At 43.8% G+C, this 13089-nt stretch overlaps 1 long non-coding RNA gene across 2 annotated transcripts in view; it reads left to right on the top strand.

Moving 5' to 3' along the window:
- LOC121142629 overlaps nucleotides 1-11718 on the top strand; it is a 28591-nt gene extending 16873 nt beyond the window's left edge. The window contains exons 2-5 of one of the 2 annotated variants that reach the window (XR_005879656.1): nucleotides 4079-4325; nucleotides 5790-5977; nucleotides 8445-9105; nucleotides 11200-11718. This is a non-coding gene — a long non-coding RNA (uncharacterized LOC121142629). Of the gene's footprint in view, nucleotides 1-4078; nucleotides 4326-5789; nucleotides 5978-8444; nucleotides 10204-11199 lie in introns of those variants that run through there. The other variant, XR_005879655.1, reaches the window with a different exon arrangement.
- The last annotated feature ends 1371 nt before the right edge of the window (nucleotides 11719-13089 follow it).

Below are 13089 nucleotides of genomic sequence, written 5' to 3'. Positions count from 1 at the left end.
CTGGGATTAAAGGCGTGCACCACCACAGCCCAGCTGATTTAATGGTTTATATATGAAGAATTAGGCTAAGTGAGTAATGAATGGCTTGTTGTCTATTCTGTTCACTCAGGAGGTCTAGAGAACAGAGCAGAATGTTGGGGAAAGATTTCCAGAGATTACGTTTAAGCAGAATCCACAGGTATATAAATAACCAACTAAATAATTTCAGGCAGAACAGACATATAAGCCTGGCTTCTCTCTTTCTTTCTCTTTCCCTCTCTCTCTCCTCCCTCTCTCCCTCTCCTCCCTCTCTCCCTCTCCTCCCGTCTCCCCCTCTCCTATCCTCTTTTTTAAAAAAAGAAACAAATATAAGCCAGTATGCTCTAATAAAAATAGAATTTGCATAGAGCCAATGGGAGAGAGGGATTTCTCAAGGAATAGGACATGAATGCATCAAGATTTAGAGCCAGAAGTGAACATGCCGCATTTACAAGTCAGGAGAGGAAATAATCTCACCTGGGGATTGATTCACATTGGAGAAAGGTAACATAAAATTTGCAAAGCTGAAAGTACATCTTTCTAGCCCTCCTAAGGTCTCTGAAAGATACTCATTGCTGTGATCATTTTACAAACAAGGAAACTGTGGCATTCAGAGACTAGGATATTTACTGAAGCCCTTCGAACCAATAATTAGGCAAAGCAAAATGTCCACTCAAGTTTGTCTAATTACAAAGCCCATGCTTCATTCATTCCAAGAGGTCTATTGTGAAATCAAATTTACAAATACAAATTAATACAAAATTAAGCTGACATAGTATAATGCTCCTAACAGAATGAAAGCCAACTGATTAGGACTCTAAAGCTAATTCAGGGAATTTATAACTTGAATTTTTATATCAAGACAGTATTAGTTTGTGGTATAGGGGATTTCCCAGGAAGAGATTAATGTGAAGCCAGGGTTGTCGGAGGACACGTTCAGCTAGGGTGCTCCTGACAGGGTTACTGGAGGAAGGAAAATAGGTCTGAGATGTCATTGGGAGACTGCTTCAGTAACTTCAACTCAGAGTTGTGAGAGGCAGACAGACTCAGCAACAGTGCTGTGCCCTGTGGGAGGAGCTCCTGGTGTGAACATGGAGCCCCGCAGTTCAAAGGCAGGATTAGAGGCCCTTGGCCACTGGTTGGAGGTAGAGAAGAAAGTGTTAAAGTAAAGGAAGAATCCTAAGTGGTCTTTCCACTCCTCTCTTGCTTTTCCTTACCCTAGAATGATGTGGACAATGGGCTGTCAAAAGAACCCTGAAATGAACAGGATAGAGGCGGCAGATCCCTACACTACACCATCACGCATGAGGGTCCAGTTACCACAGAATGCACAGACCCATGCGCACATGCTTGATTCCTCAACCACAGTCATGAGAAGTCGTTCAGTGGCACAGAACTTGTCTGTTGGAGAAGGGGTTCCATAGCCTCAGGCAAGGTTGAGAACCACTTTGGAAAAGATACGGAGAGTGGACAGGGTTATATCCCTAACTGAACAACTTTGAGTAAATTCCCGAACATCTTAAGCTCCAATTGCTCATCTTCGAAATGGAAAGGATGACCTAAGAAGTTCATCTGAGGTAGTAAATTCTATAATTTATATAAGCAGCACAGAATGGCAGGTCTTTGGCTAGAGTAACATGTCTTTGGACTGATCTGTTCTCTGGCTTTTCTTACCTCTCATTTCAGAATAGAAACATACATGTGTGAAAACTCTCATTGGCCTCAGGCTCAAACCCGATCTTTTTCCAAGTTCTTGGCTTCTAAATCAGGTCTCAACAGCCTGGCCACACAGAGTAGCTGGTGGCAATTAAGCTGTGACCAACCTGGACTTTTCCTCCTAACACAGAAGGAGCTTTCTGCAGTAATATGAATATTTCCTAGATGAACCAGACTTTACAGAAAAGCCATAATAGTGTGCCTTCGCATAAATATGTGAGTGAACTGAGACTCAACATCAGTGAAGTGTCTGGGTTTCGATCATGCTCTATCCCTGTGTTTACTGTTGGGAATCATGCATAAATGAGTAGTGATTGCACCACAGGGGGTATCCATTTCCCTCGGAGTAGTCGACAAGCATTGGAAGACTCTGGTCAACTCACTTTGTTTTACAGCGTTCACCCTTTTTCTCCCTGTAGAACTAAAAACCATTCATTTTGATTGGCTACACATAAACTAGTTGGGAGTCCTGCTAAGGAGCAAATTTCAACATCCACAACCCTGCCAACATTTTTAAATCTCTTCATGAATGTATGCCTTTAAACACTCCCCAAACAAAAGACCTTTTTCCCCCTTGTGATCAACAAAGTTATAACATGACTACAAAGGGCCAGAGACCTTGGCTGGGAATCCAGAGACTACACATGGAGCTGGAATAGTCATTTTCCTTTCCTCCCATGAGCGCAGCAAGACTCCCTTGGGTGTCTGCTCAAAAATCAGCTAGAGTCTGGATCGTTGTCAGCTCTGTTTCACATTGTTCTCTCTCTGGAAATGAGAATGGGATTGTGGCAGTATAGGAGTGATGGGGCGGGACTGTGTTGGGGGGGATGAAAGAGAGAGGCTGATTCTGAAACAATAAGGATGAGCCCCACCTGTCAGAATGGGGTTCATCACCTGCACCGATTCATTACCACTGGATGCTGGCATTCACTTTTTAAGAAAAGTGTGCATATGTGTGTGTGCATGTTTGTGGGTATGTATGAGTGTGTGTGTATGTGTGTGTGTGTGTATGTGTGTGTGTGTGTGCATGGGGAGGCCAGAGTTGGCATCTAGAGTCTTCCTGCCCAGCTAATTCACTGAGGCAGTTTCCCCCAACTGAATCCGGGGCTCCCTGACTCTGGTAGTCTAGCTAGTCAGCTTGCTTCTCTCTTCCTACCATCTGAGTGTTGGAATTACAAGCCGCTACACCGCCCATGACCATGACAACTCTTATAAAGGAAACATTTAATTGGCATGACTCTCTTACAGTTTCAGAGGTTCGGTGCCTTGTCATCATGGCAGAGAACACGACAGTGTGCAGGCGGGTGTGGGGCTGGAGTTGACAGTCCTTATGTGCTGACTCAGAGGCAACAGTAAGTAAACTGTCACACTGAGGAAAGCTTGAGAAATAGGGACCCCCAAAGCCCACCCCCACAGTGGCATACTTCCTCCAACAAGGCCGTATCTCCTAATAGCACCACTCCCCTTGGGGGCCATTTGCTTTCAAACCACCACAAGTAGGAAAAAGATAGGGTGGAAAGGATCCCAGTGTCTAAGATAGTTTTATCCCAGGAACAGGCCCTTAGACAATGATCTGAATGCAATTAAGTGAAAGAAGGTCCCAGAAAGTATCCAAGGATAGTACAAGGTACCTCAAGATCTTATTCAAACCCAGGCTTTCTGGGAACACCAAATCTTTTTCCTTTAAAAAAAAACTATTAGTGACAATAGTCTTCTTTATATGCAAGCATGTTTCTAGGCCTTCACAAATACATGCACACATATATGTGCGTGTGTGTGTGTGTGTATGTATATATATGTGTGTGTATGTGTGTGTAAAATTGTTTTTCCTCTTCAATTAGAAAATGCTGTTGTTTGCTTCCTGCTTACAGGTTAAAACTATAGCAAGCCTGAAAGGATTTCTAAGTCACAAATCAACACAATTTTCCAGCCAGCCAGTCAGCTTCGCGGTATCCAAACACTCCTAGTTTCTGTCTGTCTTTGCTTTTAATATTTTCATCTTATCCAAATGAAGTAGTTGGTGGCTCTCAGAGTGGCTTTGTGTGCAGTAGAAAACCTGCTTCTGTCTAAGTCTTTCTTTTCTGGCATTGGGTTCATGCTTCCCTCAGAAACAAGACAATCTAACCATTTTCAGAAAAGCAATGCATCTACTAAGTTGAAGTCACTGCAGCTTCTCCCAAATCCAGTTCCTTGTATGTGATCAACTAAGGCTGAAAATGAAGTAGAAGGTGTCCAGCATTCCAAAGATCCATATCATCACTGTTGCAGGAGGTGCCCGTTGCACTGTATTGCAGACACACTGCCACCTAATTAAGTAGTACTGAAAACCCGTTTGATTTTTCAGGTACTGGATATCATTAAGGGCAATATATACTGTTTTCAAAACCTGAAACATGAACCTGGCATAGGAACACAAGCCTGAAATTCCAGCACTTGAGAGGCAGAGCAAAGGAGATCATGGGATCGAGTCCAGATGGGTCTGCATTACAAGATGCAAGACTCTGTCGAGAGGAGCAGAAGCCGGAGCAGGAACATGAGGAGGAAGACGTTGTTAGAATCATGTTAGGTCAATAAGTGGCTTCGGAATCTGAGTAAGAAAACATTTTGAGCAAAAATAAAAATGCAAAATCAAAATTCATAGTAATTTCTTCTCAATCTGTCAGGGACCTTTCATATGACATTTTTGTCATTTGCTTTGCTATTGATCAACTAGAGAGCTAAGGCATTTCCCCCAAGAAACACAACTACATGCAACCCAGAGAAGCAGCGTGGCACTAGTTAGGAGGGAATCACCATACATGGAAGTATAGACTTTGGCCCACAGTAAGGCATCAACGTGATTTACTGAATCTAGGACAACAAAGAAGATTGAAAAAAAACACAAAACAGAACAACAATGTCAGAAACTTTTAAAAAAAGTTTAGTTGAACATAAAAGAAAACTAACTTATTGTTATGGTGACTTCTAAAGTCTGTAACCAGAAGCAAAGTCCTAGTCCCGTGCCATGAATGCCTAAAGCCCTTCCCCAAAAACCACACTATAATCTCATTTGACCACACTGAGAGCTGGATGCAAATCAGAAAGGCAGAATGGTCAGTAAGGGACGGTAATAACTGTAGGAAACTGGAACAATGTAGAGCATGAAAAATTGTAGGGAAGACAGAGACTTTTTATTTCCATTTAAAATATTCTAGAAGTCATGATCTCATTGGATAGGAATATCTCGTTCTTAGAGAAAAGAGGAGAAAGTAAAATAGAAAATCTCTCTTTCTCAGCATTCAGCAAATCCAAACCAGCCCTAAAGTTGGACCTAGTGGAGAATAAATAAAGGCTGAGAATGGGCCAGTCGCTAGGGATCAATATTTTCTCCAGACACAGAAGTCTAGAGAGTCTCCAAACATACTTTGAGTCCTTCTTATTTATCTTTATTAAAACCATAAATTAAAATGGTAACAACAAATATATCGAACTTTACTCTACACCAGGCACTGAATCTTTCCAACCACTAAGTGTCATGGATACTAGGTTCTTGCTTTACACATAAGATAAATAAGGTTTGGAGATTACTCACAATTAAAGTTACTTTGCTAGGACATGGTGGAAGAAAATTCTAGTACAAGCTTTGGATATATTTTTAGAATATCCTTTCGTTGTCATGGGGTATCCCTTCACACTGTCTGACAAGGGCGAGACTCTTGCATTGTTCTATTTGGCTCCCAGAACTCTACATGGAACACCCCCACCAAGAGTAACTAGATTCTTTTTTATATTTATAAGTTCTAAGCATCTTGGAAGCCCCTGACATAGCTTGAGGGAGAGTAACTATTGAGACTTAGCTGCTAACCCAGTTGACCATGGGAAAGAGTTCCAGTGCATGTAGACCAGATGTGGTTTGGGAGGGTTTTTGAGGTTCAGTATGTGCCCTAGTTGTTCAAACTGTGCCTCCCATAGCAGGCTGTCCCCAAGGACTACAGCACCAAATTCACAGCACACCCATTCTTGAACAGCTCTTTAGAATCAGGCTTCAAGCTTTGATACCTTGTGTCTCCTGCTAGTCCTTCCTGTATGTTCCGTATCTCTGAAGACAGGCGGCTTCTCAGGATGCTTCAGTAGAAAGCTTGGAAACCCCAGAGCCTAGAGTCAAATCACTGATCACCCTGTCTGGCAACTACCCTCTGAGGACACAGAAAGAACTTGGAAGAGAAGGTCCTTCATTCCCAAAGCAGGGTTTCAGGTGTTGAAGGTAAGAAAAACTGATCTTCAAAAAACGTAACCATCCTACACAAAGGCAACTAAAACATGCTGCAAGTGGGAGAAATAGTCTCCTCCAGGGTAGAGCATACCAGTTGCTTATCTAATACCACATGGGTCAACCCTGAAAACATACATACAAGTAACATACAGACTGAGCAGGTTATATGTAGGAATACGTAAATACATGTAACAACAAGGAAAAAAGAGACCATGAATTTGAAAGAGAATAAGGGGGGAGGATATATGGGAGAGTCTGGAAGGAGAAAATGATGTCATTATATTATCTCAAATATAAAAGAAGTATTTTTTTAATGTAACCAGAAGCTAGTTCCCCTCTGGGATTCCCTGGCATTAAACTGAGATAGGAAAAGTGAGGGTGAAACCACACTTTCTCATGCTCTGTCTGGCTCTCCACATCCTGCCTGACCACCTCCACCATGGCATCACAAAGTCTCCCTAGAAATGCTCAGAGCTGGAGCAAAGCACTCACTCAGCAAATATTGTGAAATAAACGAGTACATGGGCACATTCACAGAAGATTGGGACAGAAGAGAGACACCCGTCACTCAGACTTGTGACCTGTTAAGCACAGTGGTTTATTTCACTGCAGTACCATACTTTAATCGTGGGTTTGTATCGTCCGTGTGAACCTTTCACCATGCAGCTGTTCATTCACTCGCACAGAGCAGAGTTCTTGAGTCTTTCTCATATTCAAGGCATTGTAGGCACTAGGAAATAAGAGCACTCTAAAATATGGCACGTAGTGGCTGCCGCAGCAAGCTCTCTCCTGTGCTTTTTACAAACAGAAAATGGAACTAAAACGAAGGGAGGAATTAAATGACTGGTAGCTGTCAGAAGGAGGCATAATGATGTTTTCAAGGGAGAACAATATGTTTCAAAAGGGAAGGGAAAGAATGCCATTGCCAATACACACACACTCACACACACACTCACACTCACACACTCACACTCACACTCACAAAAGGCATGCTAGACGTCTAGATGACAGGAAGTTTTAAGACACACTCAGCAGCGAGAAAGGGAGAGACTGCCAACCCATTCTTACACTATGAAGGGCAAAGGAAAAGGTTGTGTGACTTGTCTGTACGCTCTCTGAGAAGGCCCAGCTGTCCTCTGGAAAGCAGAGCGCTGCCTCGGGGAGCAGAGCTGAGCCTCTCCGGCTGATTGAAAAAACATGTACAGTCTGAGAGTAAACACAAAGCTAAGACCATCTTGCTGTGCTCCATGTGGTCAGCAGAACTCTGCTGAGCTCTTAATACACAGCCATTATCCACAGTGCTGACTCATGCTCCTGAACTCCACAGATGTCTTCCATCTTTAAAGACTCTTTTAGAAGCTTCTCCGTCCTTCTAGTGGGTGGTGGTGTGGGATTTGAAAGGAAACTCCCAAGAGAAGACTTCCAGTGGGAGCACCCAGAAAGTATGTGCCTCATAAGAACATTCCAGAAGATTCTTGTTTATTTCATGCTCTTGCCTTTGGGAGTCGCATGGTGTTTACTTCTGTCATGTTCTATTTGCTGAAGAAGTCATGTACACCCACTCAGAGTTGAAGGGTTGGGGGCTTAAATGCCACTTCTCAAAGGAAGGAAGTCAGGGATGCAAAAATCTCTCTTAAAAACAACACACTGCCCCCGCTCCCCATCAGATAAGAGTGCTTGCCATTGAGCTTGACAACTTGAGTTTATTCTCTAGAACTCACGCAGCATTAGGAGAAAATCAACTCGGGAATGTTGTGTTCTGACTGCCTCGTGCTCACCGCGGCATATGCCGTGTCCTCCAAGTGCTCACTGTGGCCTATTCATGCCTACACAGACACACAAAATGAATAGATAAATATTAAAAACAAAAACCCACAGTCACCTTCTTTCAAAGAGAGGTTCTGATGTTTATTTACATCATCCTGCAGAAGCCATCTTGCAATAAGGAGGGAAGCACTAAGGGAATCCTAGAGACATCAGCCCTAGTAATACTGAGCTAATGAGCCAACCAGAAAACTATTAAAACCTCCAGACTTTTGATGATGTGAGAAAAACCAACTCTAATTTATTTAAGACAATTTCGAGGGTTTTTTTTAATTGCTTATAGCAAAATAGTTCCTAACTGGTGTACTACCTCCACTGATAGACATGGTAGGTGCAGAATGCCATCAACAGACCTGCATCTGGAGGGAGCCAGAAATACAGCATTAAGGAAGCTATATGAAGGCATTTTGGACTTTCATTACAGCTTCTGAGTTCTCATCAAGTCCGGGTAAGCCTCAGAGAATTTCAAAGCGAAGCATATTTGTAGCTAACTGACATAAATTTGGGGTATAAAACTGACATGAAAAATGCATTATCCTTAAAAATTGGTAGAGCACTTAATGACTACAAAGCACTTCCTGGTCTTCAGCCCCGTAATTGGAATAGGTGATTTACACTCTCGTTTCCATTCCAGTGCCAACCAACCACGATGTACAGAATGAAGACATTTGTCTCGTCCAAGAAATTAGACCCTTAGAAAACAAAGCCCAGACGAGGCAGCAGGGATTCAGAAAGAATGAAGGAAAGTCAAGTGCTCCTCCAAAAGGAGAGTGGAGGAAAAGCCAATGAACTCCTGCCTCCTCTGATGCAAGGACCCATGCCAGCTTTATGTCAGAATAAGGGAACTAAGGATGCCAGCCACACAGTCCCGAAACCCACTCGGAGTTTTGCTGTGCAATCTCGCCAAGCTGGGTTTGCTGCTGGGATTTTTTTTTTATCTCATGTAACAGAGCAGGTAGGCTCTCACAGGTATCTGAAAATGATGTTCACAAAAGTGAATTATATACCTCTCAGAGAAGAGGTGGGCAGGGTCAGTACCCAGACTGTGAGCCTCAGTTGCTGCCCTGGAGTTTAAAACAGCTCCAATACTCTCTAATATATGCTTGGAGCTTGCTGGCCACAAGAGGAAGTGTGGGACTATTGCTGGAGACACTTTCACTCCCCTCAGATGATTCAACTCTAGACCTCCGTGGACATTTCAGCGTGTTCCCAGACCTCAACACATGACTCTCCTGCAGGGGAATTTCCGATACTGACTTCGGGAGGGTCCGCTCTTGGTTTGTGCCAAATCCAAGGTGAGTTGCAGCCAGAACTTCTGGACTCCATTGGTGCACCCCACTCTTCCAGTATGTAGAACTGAAGACCCAGCATTGGCCTAGGAAGCTCTGCTCTGCAGACTTCCGAGAGAACAAACTGCCCACTAGTGGACCACATCTCCCCAGAGGTTATCCACTAAGCCTGAACTCCCAGACTCCACGCAGGCTTTGAAGAGCTCTCTGAAGTCCATCTCACTCCTCTTCTTATCTAGCAATGCTTCGCAATCCATGAGCTCTAAATCCTAGAACTGGAGCCCTAGAACATTCTAATGAGACAGAATGACTAATATAAGACCGACCCCCTTATTTGTTTGCTAGTTTTGTTGTTTGTCTTTAGGTGAATAGCAAAACACAATTGCACTTTTTCTAAAGCTTGCACTTTTCTCAAGTTTTCCATTTGGATGCTATGCGTAAAGCCTACCCTTTGTGACCCCAGCTAGTCATTATCATTATGAACAAGGAAATCGAGCAGATGTCTATTTGGATAATGATGCTGACTCAGTAACCTAGGGAACACTCTTGTGGAGAAAGGAGCTGCAGTAAACACTATGTACGTGATCAGTAACTAGCCTGAATGGGGCAGAACTGGAGCTCACTGGAGACATTGTATCAGCTCCGTTGGAGGTAATGAGATGTGCATGTGTCTGTGTCTATGTGCTCAGCTGCACGTTTGCAGTGTGTCCATTTAGAAGAAATGGAATCCCTCGTTTCCATTTGGTTTTCCTGCAATAAATAAAACCTGTCTTATTATAAGGACAAAGCACCTCACATACACTACCTTAGCATTTCTTACAGGATCCTAGCGAAGTTTACATGGTCAGGAGTCACTCTTCCCAGAACCAGTGTCCCGCAATCCCTGAATGAGTAGTCTCAGCCCTTCAAAGCTCACACATGCGTAAATTAGACAGGAAGGTGAAGGTTCAAGGAAGCCGAGTCTCTTCGTTTCTAATTCCTGCCATCTGGTGTGAATCTAACTCCAGGGAGAAGCAGGCTGGCAGGTGACAGCTTCTTAGAGCATGGCTGGTCTTTAGGACTGCCACCCAACCCTTTTCAGTGTAATTGGTACATGAATTTACATAGATTTACATATCTTATGCATCCGTCCGGATCCTCTTAGTGCCCATTTAGTATTAAAATAATGTGCTATTTTTAAGATACCAAGTCTAGGGAGCTTTTTATTTCCTTTATTTCCTTTCTCTCTTTCATATTGCTGTGTTACCTGCCCTTATCGGGTATATCTCTCTCTGGATCCCACAGTGGTATCTGTCAACGGCAAAGTCATTCACTTACTAAGTGTCAGGTAAACAAGGGAAGCTACAATCTTGGCCTGTCCATTTCCATTATCGATCCAGAGTCAACATCTGTAAACTTCCTAGGGCTGGATGTGGGAAACAATAAAGATAGTGCTGCCTTCCTGCTGGCTCCAGAAGAGACAAAACCTCCTGGCAGATAAATGGTGTCCCTGATTCCCATAGTCCAAAAGAAGTCAGCTTGTCGCACCTGCTGTGCGGCCTGCATCCGAGAATGTAGCGAGGTGGGATAGATGACACAGAGACCGGTCGGTTGTTTTAAGAAAACTTTATGCTTCCCAAGTCAGCTTAGGAGGAGACCCCAGTCCGCTTAGGAGAGCTCTCAGGAGAAGTCTCTGGCGAAATCTCTGGAGAAGTCTCTCCAAGAAAAAAGAGCTTCCCTTTTTAAGGACTTTTGCCATCCATTTACATACCATTCTTTCCACTTCTCACCCTCCTGGCTGGTGGTTTAATCTCCGGCCCCAGAATCAGGGAGACACCACAGGGGGCAGGGACAGAAAGAGGCATCTAGCCGTAGGGGGTGTGACAGTCATGGTATTTCAGTGAGCAAGCCCTTATCTGAGCCCTATGAAGCTTTAAAGCACTGAATTGTTTCCAGTAAACATTACACAGATGCCTGCTCCCAGGCCGAAGGGGAAGTGGGTTTCTGCTCAAGGTCTGGTGTCCCCACATCAGCTGGCTTGGAGTCACTGGCGTATTCCCTTCTATTGTGACAATGATGCTCTGTGTATACTCAACTGTGTCTCCATCCTGTCTTTTTCAGGAGGAGCAGAAGACAAAAGGAAAGATAGAGAATATGTAAAGTTGGAATCTGCCTACTCCGCAACAGGTCTTCTCCCCAGTTCTTAGAAGTTCTCGTTGACAGTGTTTTGTGTTGACTTGTACTGCTTAGGTCACTGACTACACTTCCTCCTCCACTATCCGAAGGCTCTTAGAGAAGGAGGAACACACTTATGTGTCCTCAAAGCCTCTCTGCATACAGACATGAAGCTGTTTGCTGCACTATAATGGATCTCTTTCTTCCTTGTATTCCAGTGTTGAGTCCTCTGAAGGGTCCTGGGCTTGGAACTTGTACAGCCCTGTGTCTTTCTGCTGCAGTGTATATTAGCATTCCTTGGAGAAGTGAGCCCTCCCCTCCCAGTGAGTTAACTTAAACATGGCTGGAGTGGAGCTCAGCAATGTAAACCCAGGTGTTCAAAAGCATCTCCAGATGCTGGAGTTGAGAATGCAGAAAACTCCCCAGATTTGCAGGAAGTCTCATTCAGAAGGTGCAAACTCATGGGAAGACAAGCCTGGGGTCTCTTCCCACTTCCAATACGTCAACTGTTGTCTTTTCTCTGTCCAAGTGATTATTAAATATTTTCAAGAAATTTAAAAAATATATAACACAAAGAGGTTCACCCAGGCTTGGGTGTTTCCAGGGTGACACCATCTGGAGTTAGATAGAGAATGGAATCTTTTTGAGTACGAGACCCTGATCTTACTCAGCATCCTTCTCTGTGGCTCCAGCTGGACCTGGATTCTCCACTCAGCATCCTTCTCCATGGGTCCAGCCAGACCTGGTTTCCTTACTCAGCATCCTTTCCATCAATCCAGCTGGACCTGGATTCTCTACTCAGGTTCTAGAAGTCAGAGCTAGTTTGATCAAATTTTAAGTGGGAGCTTCTTCCTCTAAATCTTCCAAACAATCCAAATTTTAACCTTCCCCCACACTCCAGAGAACTCTTCAGACACTCTACCAGGAATAATAGATGATCCTTAATCCAAAAGCCAACACCGATTATAGCTGACTAGTTCTTTGGCCTCCCTGAAGCACCTTCTGGAACCCTTAGATGACGTTTACCTTTGCAGTAAAAGAGCATTAAGCCAGCCGGGCATCGGTGGTGCACACCTTTAATCCCAGAACTCAGGAGGCAGTCTGTGAGTTCGAAGCCAGCCTGGTCTACAGAGTGAGTTCCAGGACAGCCTCCAAAACAATACAGAGAAACCCTGCCTCGAAAAACCAAGGAAAAAAAGCATTAAGCCTTAATCTGAGACCTTTGAATGTTGACAAAGATCACGATCACAGGACCATTCAAGAGTCCTCATGATTGCCCTTAACCTTCTATATTCCCATGATTGAACTTCTATACCAAAAACAAAGTCCCAACATCTATGCTCAACCAAAAAGGTGTATTCTGACTAAATGTAGCCAAGAAGTCTTGGTTGAATCATGCTTAAGCACTGTGTGCCACTCAAAGATAAATGATTTGTGGCGTGTACTACACTATATGACTTCCCTCACATTACACATCCCGTGCATGAGCTTCTCTGCTTTCCAACTGATTTTTTAAAATAAACTGGACAATAATATGCATTATAGAACCACAGGAGAGACAGACACACCATGCAGACAGGGCTCACGTGGAGTTTTACTGGGGAGGGGGAGGGAGCATAGAGTGACCTTGTGAGAAGAGACAGAGAGAGACACAGAGATGCAGGGAGACAGAGAGAGGCAGAGAGAGAGAGAGACGGGACTGGGAAGAGAGAGAAAAAGAGGAAAAGGAAAGGAGGAAGAGAGCGGGCTTCAGCAAATCCTACCAGCGTGGGTCGCCACAATCAGCAGGACCAGTAAGCCCTCCTTCCCCACTTCTGGCCGTGTTCCCACGAGTGA

This window comes from Mesocricetus auratus, unplaced genomic scaffold (genome assembly GCF_017639785.1).
Source record: "Mesocricetus auratus isolate SY011 unplaced genomic scaffold, BCM_Maur_2.0 Super-Scaffold_100010, whole genome shotgun sequence".
NCBI lineage: Eukaryota > Metazoa > Chordata > Mammalia > Rodentia > Cricetidae > Mesocricetus > Mesocricetus auratus.
Note: the sequence above shows the minus strand (reverse complement) of the source record. Positions and strands in the feature narration are given on the sequence as shown.